The sequence below is a fragment of the Cnephaeus nilssonii genome (assembly GCF_951640355.1).
Source record: "Cnephaeus nilssonii genome assembly, chromosome: 2".
Classification (NCBI taxonomy): Eukaryota; Metazoa; Chordata; class Mammalia; order Chiroptera; family Vespertilionidae; genus Cnephaeus; species Cnephaeus nilssonii.
The window spans coordinates 68,673,617-68,696,412 of record NC_137073.1 but is presented as its reverse complement, the minus strand read 5'-3'; positions in this window follow the sequence as shown (position 1 = coordinate 68,696,412).

Below are 22,796 nucleotides of genomic sequence, written 5' to 3'. Positions count from 1 at the left end.
CTGGCTCTGATTGAGACTGTGTGAGTTGGCCCTGATTGTCAGCCAGGCTTAGGGACATCACCTGTGCACAAATTCATGCACTGGGCCTCTAATATTTCCATAATTATGTTAGCTGTAATTATAGAAATAAAAGTGTTAGGTCATAGAGTATTGACTTTTTCAACTTTAATAAATAGTTTTAAACATTTCCCAAAATACTCATACCAATTTTCACTCCTATCATCAGTATATTGAGAATTTCAATTCATCTTGCCAAAAGATGATATTATTAGCTTATCATTATTTTTACTTTTATCCAATCTTAAGAGTCTGTACTGCTACCTCAATTTAGATTTACTTTAAAATTTTCTATGACCAAGATTGAGAAAGTATTCATCTGTTTATTGGCCATTTGGGAATCAGCTAGCATCTTGATATTGCTCAGGTTCCATTTTGGCAAGAATATTTCATTGGTAGAGTCACGTATTTCCACAAGGTGGCACATAACATCTACATATGTCCCTTTAATGATATTGATGGACTTTGATAATCACTGCCTAGATTCATTATTCTATTAGATGTTGGCAAAATAGTGATACTAGTATTTAGAATAATTTATACTTCACTTTTAATTGGAACATTAAAAAAAAACTTAAACTTTCTCTAATCAATTAATTGGTTTTCATGAGTTACTGTTCACATAGGAAATGGAGGTTTAAAAAATATCTTTGTTATTTAATATTCTTTAAAATAATATGTTAAATTCTTAAGTTCTTGCTGCCTAGGGAGTCCTAAATTACACTTTATTTTAATTTAACCCATGAGACAAAATATACTACCTTTTCTTATCTTCTCCAGCATCTTACCATGAGAACAATTAAAGAATTTTGACATATTTGATATACTTCAAATCACTGACATTTTCATTGATGCTCAAGTATTTTAGCTGAGACATTTCAGGCTAGAATTTAGGTCATTCTTACATGACCCAACTATTCTCTGTTATCTGGATTGCTTTCTACATGACAAATTATCGCAGGTACATCTTATAAAACTCCTGTTTCAAATTTAGGATCAATTACAATCCCTCAAAGTGCCCTCTTTTCTTTTAGTTATAGATTACTTCTGATGGGTAGTGTAAGTCCTCCAAATGTATTTGTTGTTCCTTTTTTATTTTTCAAGTTGTTATTCCTATTCTAGCTCCTCTGAATTTCTTAAGAGGAGGAAAAACAAAAAGAGGAGGAGGAAGAGGAGGAGAAGGAGGATCAGGAGGAGGGGGAGGAGAAAAAATAGCCTACCATAATTTTGTTTGGTAATATGCTGAATCTAAAAATTAATTTTGAAAGAAATGATATCTGACAATATTGAGTTTTCAATTATAATACATTTTCATCTAAATCTTTAATTTCTCTCTGCAATATCTTATAACTTTCAGTGTGTAACCGTGTACCTCTTTGGTAAGAGCTATAACTAACTAATTATACCATATTTTGATGCAAATATCAGCTAGCACTCAAAACTGCCTCCTATTCACTGACCACATTTTCCCCAGTGGTCACCTTCTCTCACATCTGCATTTTTCCATTGACAACCACAATTCCATAGTACATAGCCAAGATGAAAAAGATTTATTTCTACTGGTTCTCAAAGAAGGTAAATATTATATTTCACACTATGAAAATTGTTAACTACTTATCTATAGTAATGGTGAATTAAAAAAAGTACCCGTGCAAAGGGAAAAGATACATTTAGTTCATCTGTGATTTAGTTGCCTTGCTTGTGTGAGGAGTTAGAAAATGAGATAGTTCATTAAGATAAGGTCTGAGTCCATTTCAGCTCTAATATTCTGTAATTTAAAGTAAACCCTGACCTTGTTATTTCAAGTATTCTCTTCTCTCTGATACTGACCCTGATTAATAAGCTGACCATTCCATGCTGAGCCATGAGGGTGTAGCTAAATCTCTTTTGAATGATCAGAAACTCATTCTGATTAGTTTAAGGAAAAAGTGGGCGAGGGGACAGAATTCACTGTCAGCAGATTAGCTTATCCACATGAAACCCAATGGCAGAGAACAGAGTTAAGTCTCACTAGTAATAGGAATCAGGAAGTCTTAAATGAGACTGCTATCTTTTAAATCTGGGCCACAAGGTCTCTTTGCCTTTCATTTCAACACAAAGCTGCTTCATTCTTCTCCTTTGACTTATGGGTCATTTTGGATTTTAGCATGTTTACAATGAGTCATCCCGGCCAAGCTTTGGCACACCAATTTAAGTGCATAACAGAGACTAATTAAAATTGCTCTGTCGCAGTCCCAAATTCATGGAAAGATATTTAGGATTGGTCTAACTTCAACCAAATGCCTGCACAAATCAACTGTGACAGGGGACAAATCTCATAGCAAAGACCAACTACCAGAGTGCACACCTATTTATTAATAGGTAGAAGATTTTTATTAAAAGTTTGGAAGGTGTGGACTGAGAAAACATTTTAAAATGTGTCAAATGCAAACAGAAATTATGAGAATATTTCAAAACATATAGAGAATAGATTGCTAAAATTGATATATATTCTAATCAGACAATATAAACTTTTTCAGTGTTAGAGAAAACTCAATGTGTTGTGATACTGGGTTTCTATGGAAACAACAATTATTTTCTATGTCATTTTCTCTATTTGAACAATTAATTTTGTGTCCATATTCTGTTCATCTACAGAAAAAATACTTCCAATAGGAAATCATTTCATGTAGTCATAGTCATGTGCACTGGACAGTTTTAAAGCCTTAATATCACTAATTAAATGTCTTTCTGACATATAGCCAGAGGCAAGGCTCTCATAATGGTACTAACGACCTGTGAAATCTAAGCAGCTCACAAGTTCTAAGAGCATGAATTGGGAGCATGGAACCATAAAATAAAGATTCAGCTATTTTTTTTTTTAACATTTAGTGCTTACTGTAGCCAAATTGAAATATAATAGTTGCAAAATAAATTTCTGTATGGAAAACTTAAGCTTAGTGTGAAATTAAATTTAACAAAATGGATGAAATATGAATTCATTAAAATAAATGTGGAAAATAGAAATGCCAATAAACACTTAAGTTCATGCTATTAAAACAATGAAAATGGGGAAGAAATAAGGAATCCCCAAGAAAAAGTTAAAGCTGTTATATCTAACTTACTATTATAATACTTTATACATATCAACCATTTGGATAGTTGTATGAGATTATATTACCATTGATATGTCATGTATATATATATATATATATACATATATATATATATAATATAGATTCTAGATTAAATTCAAATTAAAGTCAAGCAATTGTTTGATTCTTACTCTTCAGTAAATAGAATAATCAATATCTATATTAATTATATAGAAGTAGCAATGGGGAAAATAGAATTTTTTTTTAAAAATCCTTTTTGAAGGTGACAGAAATGATGATGAAAATATTATTCATAAAGAGGCCTGGGCTACATTCTCATTTTCTATCTTCTGTACATAAAACATTTGGAAACCTCAGTGAGTTAGAAATAAAGAGCATACTCTGATAACAAAAGTATATAAAGCATATGACAATCTCATGAGAAAATGAAAGCTACTTGTGAAAATGAAAGCTACTTGTGGAAATAGGATGATAGAATATGTATTCAAATTAGTGATATCTCTCATTGCTATAGTATTCTTTAGTTTTCTAAGCATGGCCACAAATGCAATCTGAATTGTCAATTGAAAAAAAAAAAGAGAAGTAAAGGGAGACCAATAAACTGGGGTCAGGGTTGTCACATTGTTAAGGCTGAGATCAGAATGTATAATCTGATGGTTATCCTCTACATAAAACTGAAAATAATTTCACCAGGATTTATAATTCCTCTAATACCCATTTTTTGAGATCATGGTAATTTTGTGAAAATAGATACAAATATATTGCTTGAAATGGCAATCATTTGATGACAGGTTACTGTTATTTCATTCTTTATCATTACTATTTTAATTGGCAAATTAATAAGTATTTTTAATTGAGAATTACCTTACTTTCTCAAACTTAACAGCTTAATCTGAAGGGTAAGCTACAAATATTTCCATTTTATTTCTATCACTCTTCAGAATAAGAGAAATTCTTGACAACTGAGTCAATATTATTGGAGGGTCAACTCATTTATGCGTGTTAATGAATTGGGTTTCTCAGCTAAGTTACTAGTATTTTAGGAAAATATCTAACAATCATAGACAGAGACACACACAAACATATGCACAGACTAAGTAATGACAAGACAGTGGCATAATTGCATAGAGGCCCATCTTCCCTTATATCCTACTTTGTGTTGCAAGGCAGGGCATTTTCATAGCCTACCCTTCTCCCTGGAGATGGATCTAACTGATGTAATTGATGCTTCATGACTGTGCTATGTTCCTTTCAATGGAACAGAATGGAAAATGGGACTTGACCTATTCTCTAAGAATCTCAGTTGAAGGCTCAAAGTCAGAGATGATCAATGATATGTGTTCCATATTCTAAAATGGAATCTAGTCACTTACTCCTTGGGAGAATTAATAACAGCCCTCTAATGTTTTCATAGAAACTGGTACCTAGCTGATGAAGTCTGAAGGTGGAGGCTGACTGGAATATGCCTAAATGGCAGAAACTGGAAAGAGGACAAGAGGACCAGCTTCTTTCTGAAGTAATGGGCAAGGCTGCATAAGTTTCAATGCTTCAGTTCTATGCCATCAAAAGTAACTGAGTTTCAGGTGTCATGGAAAGATATTTCTCCAGAGAACTATGCTCTGAATAAGGAGATTCAGCAGTGGGAGGGAGAGCACCACTACATCAAAGCTAAAGAAGCATGGCAAAAGTCAGTTAGAGAAGACACTGCCTGTGTTAGAAAGGTTGGAAGGTCCAGGGGGATATTTATTGTCTCTGAAAGACCATGTATGTGCTCCTCAAAAAAGCTAGCTATTGAAAACATGTATTTGACTCAGCCAAGCGAGAACTACAAATGTTTAAAAGCTAACTTGAAAGACCATGGTCCTGGTTCTGAAACCTCTACACTCAACTCAATCCTGGAACAGCTAAATCAACAGATGAGGGTTATGTCTGGAGATGGTGTTGGTGAATGAAATAATAGACTATACCATCACTTCCCTACAGCTCTCAATCAGCCTCTGATTAGGCATGAGATCTTTGACTGGGAGTCCTACGAGAGGGTGGGGGGTAAAGAAAGAGAGGAAGCTAACATTTTGAATTTAATGAGAGATTCAAATTTAACATTAAATTGGGTAGAACACTTTAATATGTAAAAATATGACTGCTTTTTAAGAATATTCTCATGATAAGCTCTCTCAATGGCTTCCATCCTCTCAAGGCCCAATAATTAGAGTTTTAATAATCATTGGCTCATCTGTATTTTCATGTTTAGGAAAATAAAATTCAGTAACACTATTGTGGTCATGAGTGCTATTCAGCAAATATTTTGGCCAAACATGTATCACACTGAGCATAAAATTTAATGGAATGATTATGATTCATTACATTGATTTGCCACTTCTTCAGTACTCAAGGGTAAGTGTGTTGACCGGGTCCGGGTGAGGCCGTGGGCCCCTGGATCCGGGTGAGGCCACGCGACCCTGGGTCTGGGAGAGGCCACGCGCCCCTGGGTCCGGGTGAGGCAACGTGCCCCTGGGTCCGGGGGAAGCTAGATCCCGGGTCCAGGCAAGGCCGTGTGCCCCTGTATCCGGGTGAGGCTGGGTCCCGGGCCCGGGTGAGGCCACCTGCCCCTGGGTCCGGGTGAAGCACGATCCCGGGTCCGGGTGAGGCCGTGTGCCCCTGGATCCGGGTGAGCCTGGGTCCCGGGTCCGGGTGAGGCCGTGAGCCCCTGGATCCGGGTGAGGCCACGCGACCCTGGGTCTGGGAGAGGCCCTGTGCCCCTGGGTCCGGGTGAGGCCACGTGCCCCTGGGTCCAGGGGAAGCTAGATCCCGGGTCCGGGTGAGGCCGTGTGCCCCTGGATCCGGGTGAGGCTGGGTCCCAGGCCCGGGAGAGGCCACGCGCCCCTGGGTCCGGGTGAGGCCATGTGCCCCTGGGTCCAGGTGAAGCTGAATCCTGGGTCTGGGCGAGGCCGTGTGCCCCTGGATCCGGGTGAGGCTGGGTCCTGGGTCCGGGTGAGGCCGTGGGCCCCTGGATCTGGGTGAGGCCACGCGACCCTGGGCCCGGGTGAGGCCACATGCCCCTGGGTCCAGGTGAAGCCGTGCCCCTGGGTCCGGCCGAGGCCAAACCAGAGGGAGTCGGCCATGCATTACCACCATTCGTCCACCATCCAGAGCTGAGGGGTCAGTGCTGACATGTACTCATAAGGAACTGGTGGACATTGATATTGGGTCTCAAAAGAACTGTTGGTCCAGAAAGAAACTCACTACAGACTGATTCATTTGCCTGTCAGCATAACTATTATTGCTCGTCTCACATTCAGTTCTTGTAAGTATATCTCTAGTGACACATGATTTCGCTCATCTAGGGGAAATGATGAACAACATAGACTGATGAACAACAACAGAACCAGAAACAAGGAGGCATCGATCGGACTGTCGGGCCTCAGAGGGAGGATAGGGGAGGGTTGGGGGAGGGGGGAGAGATCAACCAAAGGTCTTGTGTGCATGCATATGAGCCTAACCAATGGTTAAGTTCAACAGGGGGTTGAGGCATCCGTGGGGAGGGGTGTGGGATGGGAATGGGGGGATGAGGACAAATATGTGACACCTTAATCAATAAAGAAATTAAAAAAAAAATGCCATGTTACACATTTTAGTTTTGAACTCTACTTTCTCTGGAATAAAATTATCATGGAGCTAGAGATTGAAAAAATGCTATAGAAATCTTGATCCCAGAATAAATAAGATTGGAATAAGAAATTATTTACACACATAGTTTATAAATAAAGTAAAAATTATGGGAAAAAAAAAGGGTAAGTGTGTTGAGATGATGCCTAGGAATGTCTGTGTCTCCATGTCATTTTCCATGAAAACATAACTAGATTTCACAGTAAAGCATAATTCGAACAGCAATCCTTAAAATAACATTGGTCCCTTTCTTCCTCTCAGGTTTCAAAGTTAACTCTAATTTTCTTGAATTAACCTTACTTTGTTATTTTCAAAATTCACTATAATATACTCTTCCTCTTTCCTCTTATTTGTTATGTGACAATTTTCTATTCTCAATATTCCTGACTCTCTCATCAAGATAACTCTGAAGCCACATACTCTGTGATTGAAATAAATAAATAAAATTTTATGTATGGGTACTTTGTTTCTAAGAAGTTTTTTGCACTCAAAATTGATTCATTACTTATTTAAATGAGACAGTGTCATAAAAATAAAAACTTTAATATAATATTTAATAAAGAATATAAAAAGAAATGACATTTTTTATCATGATTACGGATTTAGTTTCTATAAAAGCTGCTTAAAAGTTTAAAAGGCTCTTTTTAGAGATATTATTTCAAACTAGAGGCCTGGTGCACTAAATTCGTGCACGGAGGGGGGTTGTCCCTCAGCCCAGCCTGTACCCTCTCCAATCTGGGACCCCTCAAGGGATGTCCGACTGCCCGTTTAGGCCCGATCCTGGTGGGATCGGGCCTAAACGGGCAGTCGGACATCCCTCTCACAATCCAGGACTGCTGGCTCCCAACTGCTTGCCTGCCTGCCTTCCTGATTGCCCCTAACCGCTTCTGCCTGCCAGCCTGATCACGCCCTAACCACTCTGCTGCCAGCCTGTTTGCCCCCAACTTCCCTCCTCTGCTGGCCTGGTCACCCCTAACTGCCCTCTCCTGCAGGGTTGATCACCTCCAACTGCCCTCCCTTGCAGGCCTGGTCCCTCACAACTGCCCTCCCTTGCAGGCCGGGTGCCTCCCAACTGCCCTCTCCTGCTGGCCATCTTGTGGTGGCCATCTTGTGTCCACATGGGGGCAGGATCTTTGACCACATGGGGACAGCTATATTGTGTGTTGCAGTGATGATCAATCTGTATATTACTCTTTTATTAGATAGGATAGAGGCCTGGTACAGGGGTGGGGGCCAGCTGGTTTGCCCTGAAGGGTGTCCCTGATCAGGGTGGGGTTCCCTTGGGACGTGTGGCGGCCTGAGCGAGGGGCCTGTGGTGGTTTTCAGGCTGGCCACACCCCCTGGCAATGCAAGCGGAGGCCCTGGTATCTGGAATTTATTTTCCTTCTACAATTGAAACTTTGTAGCCTGGAGCAGAGCCAAGCCTGGGGCTCCCTCCCAGGCCCGAAGCCATTTGTGTTGGGGTTATAATTGAAACTTTGTTGCCTTAAGCGGGTAGGCCTGGCCGGGGTGTGTGGAAAGCTTTGCTTCCCCTGTTGCCAGCGGCAACCCTGACCTGCTCTCTCAAGCTGCATTCTGCCGCCATTTGTTTGAATTTGATTACCTTCTATAATTGAAACTTTGTAGCTTGAGTGGAGGCTTAGGCCTGCAATGGCTGGCAGAAAGCTTGGCTTCCTCTGTTACCTAGGAAACCTTGCTCTCTGTGGCTGTAGCCATCTTGGTTTGGGTTAATTTGCATACTCGCTCTGATGGGATGATAGGCGTGGCTTGTGGGCGTGGCTTGTGGGTGTGTTGGAGGTATGGTCAATTTGCATATTTGTCTATTATTAGATAGGATATATATAGATATGTATGTATACACACATCCATATATACACATTCATATATTCTTATATTACCTATGTGTATTATTGGAGAAATAAAATTAAACACAAATCTTCTACCAACCTAAAAATCTCTCCACAAAAGTATAAGAGAAATAAAACTATTTTATTGCAGAATTAGAATTAAGCCATAATGTAATGCATATCACAAGCAATCTGCTAAGATATTAAGACACAAATAATTCTTACCCTTTATATAGCCATGCAGATACAACTCAACATACATGTTCTCCAGATAAACCATAACCAGTTCTCAAGTAAGAAGATTTGACAACATCATTTGCCACACATATTTCATCCTAGATTCATTGGGATGGTCATCTGTGTTTGTTAATTGGCTTTATCCAAAATAAAAATAAACTCCTCACGTTTTTATGGCAGGAGGTAGTTTTGGAGCTAGAGGGCTTACTGAAGCTAGGCTTCTATTCTCCCATCCTAAATAACAAAAGCATAGTATGCAAATTGTCCCCTCAACAGGAGTTCTTCTGGGAGTTCCATGCAGGATAGGGCTGGCCGGGGAAAGGGAGGGAGGCCCTAGCCCTTGGTGGCCAGCGGGCAGGGGTGGGGGGGGAATAGGGAAGCCCTGGCCAGTGGCTGCAGCAGGCAGCTGTGGGAAGGGAGGGAGTACCGGCCAGCAGCCAGCAGACACTAGGGACCCTACCAGTGCACAGATTTCATGCATTAGGCCTCTAGTAAAATATGAAAAACAAAGTCTAACATTAAACTCAGACAAAAGTGGAAAGGGATGTTTTCACTGAGTAGAACACAGCTAGGTAAACACTGAATAGAAGAATAAATATGTTGGCTTTTCTTTGACCTTTGCATTAGGAGTTCATCAGGACTCCCTTTTTTAATCAATTAGGACTGCAACTTATCAATGAGGATAAATTAAAGTTAAAAATAGGTATTAAAGTCAAAACCAGTAAAATTATTCACAGTAGAATTATTCAAATGGGAATTTATTATTCATGGAGTCTGAATTTGTGAATTTGCCTACTCATTAAATATATTTATAATTCCAAAATCAGTACTCCCAGTGTTTTCATGGTGCTTCGCAGATTTGTGAAGAATAGCAAAAATTTTGAGTCACTTGAAACATACCATCCCAGCTTAGGTTCAACAGGCAGTGAGTGCTCTGACACATCTTCAGCCCTCATACCATAAACCAGGGGATTCTGTGGACTACTTAGTGCCACTTTTCTTTTTCTTGCATTTTGGTGCTTTTTGTTGGTGATTTCACCATTTAAAATGGTCCCCTGGTATAGTGATGAAGGGCTCTCTGGTGGTTCCAGTCATGGGAAGACTTCTGTGCTTTTTGGAAAAAATACATGGTTAGGTTAGCTACATTCAGTCCTGTCTTATAGTGATATTGACTATGAGTTCAATGTTAATGAATAAATTAAACATATTCAGGAAAAGAAAGACAAAACTCACTGGTCTGTACATGTCACCATCTCATGAATTCACAAATTTAGTTGTTTCTCTATAACTTCATCTAGGCTCAATATATCTTACAAAAGAACAGAATAAACTCAAAATAATTAACCAGATTTTATTACATAGATTCATCCCAGAATGCAGGTCTCTGGGACAAAAATTTGTACAGTGAAACAATTACTTACTGACTAGGGCTCTGATAGGCTTTATGAATTAATACAGTATTCAGGGACTAGCTTAGAACTAAAAAAAAAGCTTGCAAATTATCTGATGATTATATTGACAATGTCATCTATGCTGAGTGATATGCTTCATTTTCTAATCAGGCATTAGGTGCTTAGTTACTGACATAGAATATATACTGACAAGGTACCTAATATATTGATTAGATATTCTTCCTATTATTCTCCTACTGCTAGTGATCATTATCTATGTATTATCCTAATAGTTCTCACTAGGCTGTAACAATTATATTGCATTCATAAGTTCATGAAGGTCTACAGTGGAGGAATTTAAACTCCATGAAAAGAAGGTCCTTATTTTTTAACAGGTAAAATACAGGAAAATAAAACAGAAAAGGCTGTCATTCAAACACAGATTAAATGTGGAAAATGAAGTAAATTAGATAAACGAGACACACATACAGGATTTGGTGTATATGTATGTATAAAAGTTTATGTTTATGTGTATGTCTATATATGTGATACCTAGCTTTTACTGTGCAATAAGTATAGTTAGTAAAGTAAGGGAATGAGGCTAAAAGAGAATCCATAAAGGATTAATTCACAGGAATAAGTTGCTGTTTTCAGAAGAAAGATGTAATCCTTTACATACTTCTAAATTGTGCAAAAACCAGGAATTTGTTTGTCTTTATATTTTGAATTACTATATATCGATCATAAAAAACCAGTAGTTATGAATCTACATATCAAAGATGACCAATTATCTGACAGAAAAATGTTTGTTCATACTTGTGGAGTATGAGAACTTCCTACTTCTACTGAAGTACAAGGCCAAGTAAAATCAATCATACTACTTAAAAAGTTTTTCAGCCCTAACCGGTTTGGCTCAGTGGATAGAGTGTTGGCCTGCGGACTTAAGGGTCCCAGGTTAGATTCTGGTCAAGGGCATGTACCTTGGTTGTGGGCACATCCCCAGTAGGAGGTGTGCAGGAGGCAGCTGATTGATGTTTCTCTCTCATCGATGTTTCTAATTCTCTCTTCCTCTCTGTAAAAAATAAATAAAATATATTTAAAAAATATAAAAAGTTTTTAAAATATAATGCATAGTATTTGAAATTAAACACTGCATTAGGCAATATTTTTACCTAATCAAATACAATAATAGCTTTTACTTTTGGGGACTTTAAATTTACATCACAAATTGGTTATCTGCAGTTGGTACTATGTAAAAATCACTATATTTAAAATATTTAAACTGATACATTACCTATTCCATATTAGTTTTCTGGAAACTTCATATTTCTGAAATCTAGATTTCAGCCAATCGGTCATCCATTCATTTAAAATATTTACTAGAAACTATTATGGGCCAGGCTATGACCTAGTAATATCACCATGTTCAATACACTGGTAATAAAACAACTAATATTATGTATTTCTTGTTTTCAAGGAACACATAGTTTATTGGAGATGACAGACAAACAATCAAGTAAATATCAAGGTATGGAGGGGCTTTGGTAGAGTATGTGCAATGTGTTATGAGAGTTCTTATGCAGGGATTAACCCAACTTTGGAAACTCAGCGAAGTATTCCAAAATTTATTATCTAAACGAATCTTTTACACAGCAAAATGACAATTCACTAATTTACATTAAAAAGTAGCTGTCAGAGGACTGGATGACTAAGTGATCTTCTCACACACTTCCTGCAGATAAATCTAGGGCAAGCCAAAGTATGTTGAATGAATATGGAATCAAAACAGTGTAGTTAGATAATTCAAATATACCAAACAAAGGCAATGAGAGTTGGATATACCCACTTTTTCATTAGCAGTGTTCTGTCTGTAAATTGTACCAGGAGAATACACATCCATTGACTGTATCACTTGACATCCATCTAGACCTTAAATATGCCGATAAAAGTTAATGCTAATTGACTAAAACCTGCAATTTATCAGGATAATCTTAGATGAAAACTGCTCATTTTACCTTTGAGGTTTTCCAGTTTCTATCGTTTAAGGTAGATCAACTCCTGACTGATAATGTCAAAGTGTTTTGAACGTAAGCAAGATCTTATTTTATAAACTCTAAAGTATATACTTTGCAATAGGGTAAATATCAAATTAGAAGCATGATATCAGAGTTACACAATTTAAACTCTGTTGCAGACTTTAGACAAATATCTTAATTCTTTTGCCCTTTATTTTCCTAATTAAAAGTAAGAAAATTTTATTTTTTCCAAACTTGGCTTTAATCAAATTCAATTCTATGCTTATTGTAAATGGTTTATAAAAATCAAGAACTGATTCTACTATCCCAAAACCTGCTGTAAAATCTTCACTATGAGAGTGAAGTGAGTTTTGTTTGCTAACTCAACTGCATATTATGACATATTAATTTAAAAGAGGGCTTCTGTTTTTTAGTGCAGCCTTTAAGAAGCTTGTAAAGTCACCATTCCATCCTAGCAATAAAAAGCTTAAAAAGCTGTGTGTGTGGAGGAGGGGAGGGGGTGTGTGGGAGGGGGGGGGAGGGGGGGGAACAAAGGAAAAAAAAATAGACCTGCTATTCTCCTGAGCATTTTCTCAATTTGTTGAGAGCTGGCTTCCAGGAATGTTCTCAGTTTGGCTCAAATAAACTCTTATAAAATTTTCTATAGGTTTGTCATTTTCACCTGGACACCAGACCTACCCTAATACCAACACCAGATATTACCTTAATAATATCTGGTGTTGGTATTAAGTGACCAATAATAAGTGACCATTATGACCGAATGACCGGAATGACGGGTCAACTAGTCGCTATGATGCGCACTGACCACCACGGGGCAGACGCTCAATGCAGGAGCTGCCCCTGGTGGTCAGTGTGCTCCCACAGCCAACCTCCCACGGCCGGCCGGTGGCATCAGCTTCAGGCATCCATTCCTTCTGCGCCTAGCCCGGTGACTGTTGCCTCCTCTCCCGACACCACCGGGGTCTTCTGGCCCTGCACTCATACGGGGAACCGAGAGGGGGGGCCAAGGGCCGGTTCCCTCCACCGGACCGGCAGCCAACCTCCTGCTCCCCATTCCTCCCCCACACTGGCAGGCCTTGATTGGCCTGCCGCCTGCCCGCCACAGTGGCAGTGCAGAGGCAAGGGAAGAAGGAGGGAGGAAGGCGGGGAACCATGTGGTGGCAGGGTGCTGGAGTTGGTGCTGGTGTCCAGCATCCGTTCCTTCTGTGCCTGGCCCGGCGACCGTCGCCTCCTCTCCCAATTGCACCAGAGCCTCAGGCCCCGGGCTGGGATGGGGAGCCAGGGGTGGGTGGTGACAGATGTGGCCCCTTTCCCAGGGGGGCCGAGGGTCAGCTCCCTCCTTGAAGCTGGCAGCCAACCTCCTGTGCTCCTGTCCCTCTTCCTGGCTGGCAGGCCCCGATCAGCCCCACCCTGATTGGTCCTAATCGCTGGCCAGGCCTAGGGACCCCATCCACGCACAAATTTGTGCACCCGGCCTCTAGTCTCTCATAAACATAAATGTAAAAATCCTCATCAAAATGTTAACAAATCAAATTTTACCATGTATAAAAATAATTACACACCAGAATCAAGTGGGACTTATTCCAATAATGAAAGGGTGGTTCAATATTCAAAAATCAAATATTGTAATACATCAAACAGCAGGTTAAAAAAGAAAAAAAAATCACATGATCATATCAACAAATGCAAAACCTCTTTTGACAAAATCCAATACCTATTCCTAACAGTAAATTAGGAAAAGAGGAAAGCTTCCCCAATTAAATAAATGATATCTACAAAAACCTACAGTTAATATCATACTTAATAGTGAGATCAGGAACAAAGCAAGGATATCTCCTTGTACCCCTGCTTTTCAACATCACTCTGGAAGTTCTAGCTAATGAAATAAGATAAGAAAAGGAAATAGAGGTATACAGATCAAGAAAAAAAATAAAGTTGTCTGTTTGCAGACAATCTATTGTAATAAATCGGACAGAATAAACAAACAAAAAAACTCCTGGAACTAATAAGTGATTATAGCATGGTTGCAGGATACAAGCTAATACTCAAAGACAATTGCTTTCTGAAGGACAGAGAAAATGGTGGCCGAATAGGCAGTAGTGTAATGCACCTCCTCCTAGGGTCAGGCCAGAAAACAACTAAATCAGAGAACATTCACCCTGAATTAACAAATCAGACACAGCTAAGGAGACAATCCTATATAATAAAAGGCTAATATGCAAATCAACTGAACAGTGGAACGACTGGTCGATATGATGCACACTGACCACCAGGGGCAGAAACTCAACGCAGGAGCTGCCCCCTGGTGGTCAGTGCACTCCCACAGGGGGAGAGCTGCTCAGCCAGAAGCAGGGCTCACAGCTGGCGATCACAGCAGTGGTGGTGGGAGCCTCTCCCACCTCCACAGCAGCGCTAAGGATGTCCCCGGGGAAGCAGGCCTAAGCCGTCAGTTAGACATCCCCTGAGGGCTCCCAGACTGCCAGAGGGTGCAGGCTGAGCTGAGAGACCCCCCTCCCCAAGTGCACGAATTTCATGCACTGGGCCACTAGTTTTCAATAAGAAAGGGCAGAAGATGCCTAGAGAACATTGCTTGCCAGCCATAACCTGTGTGGAACCACCACCGTGCCCCAACAGTCAATGACGCAGTACCTCCTGGCAGACTCCCAGACGCCTGCAGGGAGCGCAGGCCGCCAGAGTGAGCTCCATACCAGTCCTCCTCACCAGCCCACTGGGACCCAGTATCCTAGGATCCAGCTCTAAGACCCCACAGTGTGCAAGCCAGGGGGAACCCTGTGTCCCACCTAGTCCCAGACCCCAGAACTGTGCCTCTAGCCTGACCCAAAGCCACCTGGCACCTATTCCACCCCAAGCACCAGGACCTGCTGCTGGGTCCATCTGGAGCAACCCAACGCACCCCTCACTCTGGGCGATAGGGGAGCGTGGACTGAGCGACCCAGGGTAACCCGATCCTGCTCCACACTGAGGAGGGGCGAACTGGAGCAACCCAGTGCACATCTCACTCCGGCTGAAAGAAAGCGGGGACTGCACAACAGTAAAGTGAATCCAAATGTAAACTATAGCCCTTGGGTAATAATGATTTGTCAATGTAGACTGATCAGTTATAACAAACATACCACTCTAGTCAGGGAATTTGATAATGGGTTGTTACCCATCAGGAGGGGCAGAGGTATTTGGGAAATTTCTGTACCTTCCTCTCAATTTTGTTATGAACCCAAAACAGCTCTAAAAAAATAGTTTATTCCAGATAAAATTGAAATAAAATTTTTTATATTCAATACATGATTTTGAGAATATTTTTAAGATAACTAGTAAAAAAGGTAATTTACCTTTTAATTATTAGTAAGAATGACAATAGAGTTTCCCTTCTTTCTATTTTGAACATAATTTATTTCTTTTTCAATATAAATATATGCTATATTTTATATTTTAATGCTATATTCTTATTATTTTAGAAATGAAAACCATAAATAATTATACATGGTAGCACATGTTTGTATTAGAACTTCTAAATGTCAAGGCTAATCATGACACAGGAGTTGAGCATAAAGGATTTGTACACAAAGAATATTAAATGTTTGTTTTCCTTTTCTGAGCAAAGAAATCTTAAAAGTTCTTCATTTGCTTTGTAGAAGCAGTTGGTGATTGTGCCTTCATGCCAGAATACCATGATAGTGATAAATTGTGTTGATGCCTTAGGGTGATACCTAACTAAATTAGCTGACAAAGCTAAACTGTGCTCATTTTCAATTTTTTATAGTGTGTAGTATAGTGATGGCTGTTCAGACACCATTCAATTGCCTTTGCTTACATTGTGATTTAATTGTTTGTAAGAAAGTAATGAAAATTTAGAAATGTATAACCAAAAGGGAGAAATGTGCTTTCACTACAGATACAAAGAATAAGATATGCTAACTGGAGTCCAGGGAGCCTTAGGAACATTAAAGCAATTTCACTTAAAAGCTTCTTCTTCTTTAAATTTTATTTTATTATAATTGCTAAGAGAAACAACCTTTTGTCAGGAGAATATAAAAACTGATACTTGTGATGAAGTATTATGAAATTATAAAGCTTGGAGGTTGGAAGTATGCAAAAACATACTGATAATGATTTCATTAAATTATCTCTCAGACTATTTCCTTCTTTGTATCCTTGCTTTTTAGGCTGCTTCAAGGTAAATAATTAAGGTTATTATATTATTACCATTATTATGGTTCAGCATGTGCTTTTATAAAAAAGTAATTATAATTAAGGGAAATAAATTATCCCCTTGAGATTTCTATTTATTTACTATATTATAGGAACAGAAAAAGAGAAATAAACTGGAGGGGATAAAGGAATAACTCGAAAAGAAACCTCAGCATATAACTAACTATTAGGCAGAGAAAATTAAAAGCTGCACATTCTTTAAAAATTATTAAATTACACAGAATCCATGCCAATGAGAAAAGTATCTTTATCTGTACATTTATGAGCACAACAGGCACAAAAAGTTAGTTGAAGAGGTAGAACGCTAAAGAACTGGTACCCACATACCATTAAGCGATATTTCAGGACAAAGTGCACAATATAAAATCCTCTTAAATTCGTAGGAACCATTAGAATGTGATCTCTGTTCATCTGATACCTGAACTATGCTTATTGCTTGCTGCTACATTTAAAAGGAGTATTTTTGGTTTTGTTTGTTTTGATACCATGAAGGGCAGTTGTGCTCACAGATTTGAGCACTGGGGACTTCGCTATCATTTAATTTCCCATTTACTTGGTTAAAAATTTAAAGTCTAGATGCACATTTATTCTAGGATATTATGACCCGAAAATTGAAGAATCACTTTTTATATTGTCTTTGGTAAGTGTTTCGGATCATTACAAAATTCATATACTTTCAACTATTTTCAAAAACCTTTATATATTTAAAATTTTTAACTTCCTTTTTAATATTTCAATTATTATCCTGTTCAAGTACTTAATATGATAAATATTATAAAATACATTTGCAGATATGATGAAAGTTAAGGTCTTTCAACTATGTCTGTATAGTGTATAAATTAGTAAGTTTCTCCATACAAAAGCACATCTCTAAGATTATTCCAAGATATTCAAAGATGTTGCTTGTTAGTTTTTCTTATTTGTGAATATGCTATATGTAATTAACATTAATTTCTTTAATTTTTATCTTTATGAATATAATTCTCAGTTTTGTCCATTAGTGTTAAAACAACTATGGATATGTGTGCACTAATTTCTCTTTAGTGTTAAAGTCACAAGTGTATATACTGTTAATTTTCAAGTAAATTTAAAATTGTTGAAAATGCACAGGTTTATTAACACAATAATATTAAAAAGGAATTATGACTCCCTTAAATTTACTCATACTTAGTTATATATCTTCCTGTGCCAGAAAGATATTAGCACACTAAGGTAATAATGACATCATTTCAAACAATTTGGACTTAGTGGATACTGATTGAGTTTGCCTAAAAATCTATTCTTCTGTCTGGATTCTTTAGGCTGTTATTATTTTATTCTACATCAGTGACTTCATAACTCAAAGATGATGGTTCTCTAGTTCAAATGTCTTAAATTCAAGTTACAGCCAGTTCTTCATTTGCCAAATGAAATCTGCAACAATAACCCAGTTTTCCCTATTATCAAAACTGTATTTCTAATTCATTTGGCCCTTAGATATGTTAAAGACTTTCCTTATTTAATTTCTAGGAATTTCATAAAACTGCAGTCTTTCAAGTGAACCCCATTTCTTAGAACCTGCTCCATGCTTCTTCCTCCTTCTATGGCAGAATTCTTAAGTTAGTGACTTCTCTGATGCATTGCCACACACCAGGCTGAGTGCTAACAGCACCTTTATTCCCCCAAATGTGGCACTCAAGTTCCTGGTTGTGGTATATGCCTGGCCCACAGAGAGCAATGGGAGAAACTGCTGGTGAAGCATCCCCAGTGGCTCAAGGTAGGCTTTTTAATAAAGTCTGCAACACAATTTGTAGTATTCACATTTGTTCAATAATCTTAATGGAGCAGGTGAGAAATGAGCCCTTTGGCTGAGGAAGCTGGGTGCTCACTTACAAGATCACGTGACTTTCCCTGTGGGAGAAATCACAGGCATGTCAAACTCACAGCCCACGGGCGCATGCGGCCCACAAGAAATATTTTTGCAGCCAGCCAATATAACAGTATGTAAGAAACATTTTAATAAAAATTTCGTAACTTAATTTTTACAATATCTTGTTATACAGAATTATTAATAACAAACTACAACATTCGCTAATGACTGATTACCATAATCGTGTTGCATGCATTTCCCTTATGCACAGGCGCATCATTTCTCTCCACTAATACTAGCAGCGAATATTTTAGCAGCCGATGCCACGTCATTAGTCTTGGACTGACTTGTTTGGTGTATGCAACAGGAAATATTTCACTTTCAGAGAACAAGAAAAATAGGTTTATTTGCATTATGCTTATTAATTTGTGCAGTTATTCAGTATCTGGTAAGTTAATGTTCAAGAAAAAATATTAATTTTTATTAAAATGTTCTATTATTTTGTTAACAATTACTCATTTATTTCAGCCCTTTGTATTCAGCATATCTCTATCAAAATAAACCTACATTTTTATGAAAATTGAAGCTTTTTTTTGTGGCCCACATAAACGTAAACCTTATTTGGCCTGTGTTAGCTTTTGAGTTTGACATGCTTGCTGTAAAGGTGCTCGCTCGCTCGCTCTCTCTCTCTCTCTCTCTCTCTCTCTCTCTCTTTCTCTCTCTTTTGTTAATCCTCACCCAAATATATTTTTCAATTGATTTTTAGAGAGTAGAAGAGAGGGGGAGGGACAGAGAGAGAGGTCCTTGACTGGAATTGAACCTAGGACCCATCAGTCAGCAGGTCAATGCTCTATCCACTGAGCCAAACCAGCCAGGGTTGAAAAGGATCTCCTATGGCCCTAAGCTGTGCTGCCTTGAGGGAGAGATAATGTGGGTAAAATCAAGCTATTTCTCTTACCCATTCCAATGTGTCCAAACTCACTTTTTGGGTGTGTGTGTTTTTGCCCCTATAGGAATCCTGTAGGGAACCCTGAACATCCTCAAAGGCTACTTTGTCCAGGGTAATTGTCTAAAACAGTGTTCTCCACAGGCTCCTGACCTATAGCTGAGAAGGGCTAGAACTCTTTCACAGGCTACTGCTGGCTCCACGGCCAGGACCGTCTGTCTATTACCTGAAGTACAAGTACATGAGACACCTGCTGTCTCCCTTGGTTTATAGAGCTGATCATATAATTTCCTCAAAGGAACTTCTGTCCCTGCATGAATGCTTAATTTTTGTTAAGGAGGAGACAAAATAAGGGTTGTCTTACCTGCCATGATGCGGACATCATCTTCCTTGTTTTTTCCTTACTGTTGAAAATTCATCATCATTGAAACCTATATCCCATTATAATGTGCAAAATTTGCATTCCTTAAACATTTTCCCTAAATACGGTAACAGTAAACTCAATTATCTACTCCTAAATGACAGGGAAGCTCATTGCAATCTGTCAGTTCATAATTTAGAAATTAATTTTGGTTCTACATGGCTAAGAACAATTGGTTGTTATAGTGAACACAATGATTATGTTTGCTAGAAATGTAGCATCGCAGTTATCTCTGCTCCTATCAGATCGGGGGAAATGTTTTTGTCACTGTGGTTTCCTACCTCGTTTTTATTTTCTTGGCAATTTGTGAAATGTTCTATTGTTAACCAGCCCATCTGGTTCAAGTCCTTTTCCCCTGCTTTACATGTCCTCTTCACAGATCATTGAGACTGAATAGACTGTTCCTAGTTTATGTGAACACTCACACTGAATTATAGGAAAGGCAGTATCCTCACAAGTTCATTTCATTTGACTCCCTTCTGCTACATAGGACTATACATAAACTATCATAGCAGCACGTTTTGAATTTTTTAAATTTTTGAGGCACTACAACTATGTAGTTTTTATATATGAACCTAAGCTGTGTCCTTTACAAGCCTTACAGAAATTATTTTGATCCTTTTACTATATGTATAACCCTCAACTTTGAATTGGTCCATATGCCTACAACTGTTTTTGTGTATTTGGTCTCGACATATTTCTACATATATTTACTTTTCATGTGTATCCCCACAAGTATTCTTCTTATATCTCCTGTATCATACTGTCTTTGATTAAAAACAAAACAAAAACCTATGCCCACAAATAAGGATACTCAGTAAGCCAGTCAGGTAAGTCAAATGACTCCTTTCCATGATCACCACATAGTCAATGACACATGGTAGACTTTTTATAGGAATAAATGGTTTTATGAAAATGAAAAATGACATGCATAAAAAGAAAAATAGAAAAACTAGAGATAATGAACTGGATTACTCTTGAATTTTTAAAATATCAAGTAAAATGAAAGTAATAGTAAACCATAAACAAATTATTTTTATTTGTTTAACTACATCACACTTGATTCAAGTTTTAAGCTTCCTTTTCATGCTTATTTATAACTTTATTTTTAAAGTTTAATTCTAATAAATAATTTATATTGTTAATATTGCAAGATTATTTTTTTTTTCTTAGAAAGGAGACTTCCACTGGAATTTTAAAAAATTATTTGCTGTAACCCTTACCAATTTCAAACATATTTTTAGCATTTAAAGAACATATGTTAGGCGATCCTAAAAATAACTGTAAATTTTAAAGTTTCTTCTTATACTATTTTTTTTAAAAGGCATAATTGCTGCTGAAACCAGTTTGGCTCAGTGGATAGAGTGTCGGACTGTAGACTGAAGGGTCCCAGATTCGATTCCGCTCAAGGGCATGTACCTTGGTTGCGGGCACATCCCCAGTGGGGGGTGTGCAGGAGGCAGCTGATCGATGTTTCTCTCTCATCGATGTTTCTAACTCTCTATCCCTCTCCCTTCCTCTCTGTAAAAAATAAATAAAATATATATATTTTTAAAAAAGGCATAATTGCTAAGTAAAACTATTAAACTCTATGTGCCAGTCACTTTGATGCTAAGATGACAATACATAATCTTTTATCTAGCTTTATTTATTTATAAATAACAAAACTGTAAGATATGTAAAACATATACCATGATGATTTGACATATGTATGCATTGTGCACTGATGGTTGCCAGAGGGAAAAAGGGTGGGAGACTGGGTGAGAAAGGTGACAGCATTAAGAAATACAAACTGGCACTTACAAAATAATCATCTATATATATAAAAGCCTAAGCGACTGTTACAACCGGTGGACCAGAAGGACTGGTTGGCCAATTGCTATGATGCACACTGACCACCAGGGGGCAGAGGCTCAATGCAGGAGCTGCCCCCTGGTGATAACTCCCACAGTCAACCTCCCACAGCCCCTCCCCCTGGCCGGCTGACCCCATCAGCCCCTGGTGCTAAACCATCGTAGAGACCTGCTTCTGGGTCGGGTTTCCTACGTAGCAGAGCAGCTCCCTCACTGCCATCTATTGAAAGTCAGCCCTCGTCACAAGGGTTTGTCTCACTCCTGTTCTCTCCCTTCCCCAGGGGCTGCCCACCTGCTGCAGTGTCGGCTCAGGATGAGGGAAGAAGGAGGGAGTGAGGCAGGGATCCGTGCAGTGGCAGGGCACTGACAGTGGCGTTGGTGTCCGTTCCTTCCACGCCCGGCCTGGCAACCATCAACCCCTCTCCTGACCCTACCAGGGCCTTCGGGGCCTGGGCTGGGAGAGGGAACCGGGGGTAGGTGGCAGCGAACATGACCCCTTTCCCACCTGGAGACCAAGGGCCGGCTCTCTCCTTGGGACCAGCAGCCAACCTCCTGCAGCACCCCCCGCCCCATGCACGAATTCGTGCTCCGGGCTTCTAGTCTCCACTAATAAAAGAGAAACATGCAAATTGACCATACCTCCACTATACCCACAAGCCACGCCCACCAGCCAATCAGGAGTGAGTATGCAAATTAACCCAACCAAGATGGCTGTAGCCACGGAGCGAGCAGGAGGCTTGGGTTGCCCCCAGCAATGGAGGAAGCCAAGCTTCCCGCCTGCCCTAGCTGGCCCTGGCCTCCGCTCAAGGCTACAAAGTTTCAATTATAGAAGATAAATAAATCCCAGATACCATGACCTCCACTTGGGTCACTGGGGGGCATGGCCAGCCTGCAAATCACTGCAGGCCCCTTGCTCAGGCCGCCCATGCCCCAAGGGAACCCGCCCTCTGATCTGGGACACTCTTCAGGGCAAACCAGCCGGCCACCACCTGTGCACCAGGCCTCTATCCTATCTAATAAAAGAGTAATATGCAGATTGACCATCACTCCAATGCACAAGATGACTGCCCCCATGTGGTCAAAGGTGGCTGCCCCCATGTGGACACAAGATGGCCACCACAAGATGGCCAGCAGGGGAGGGAAGTTGGGAGGGACCAGGCCTGCAAGGGAG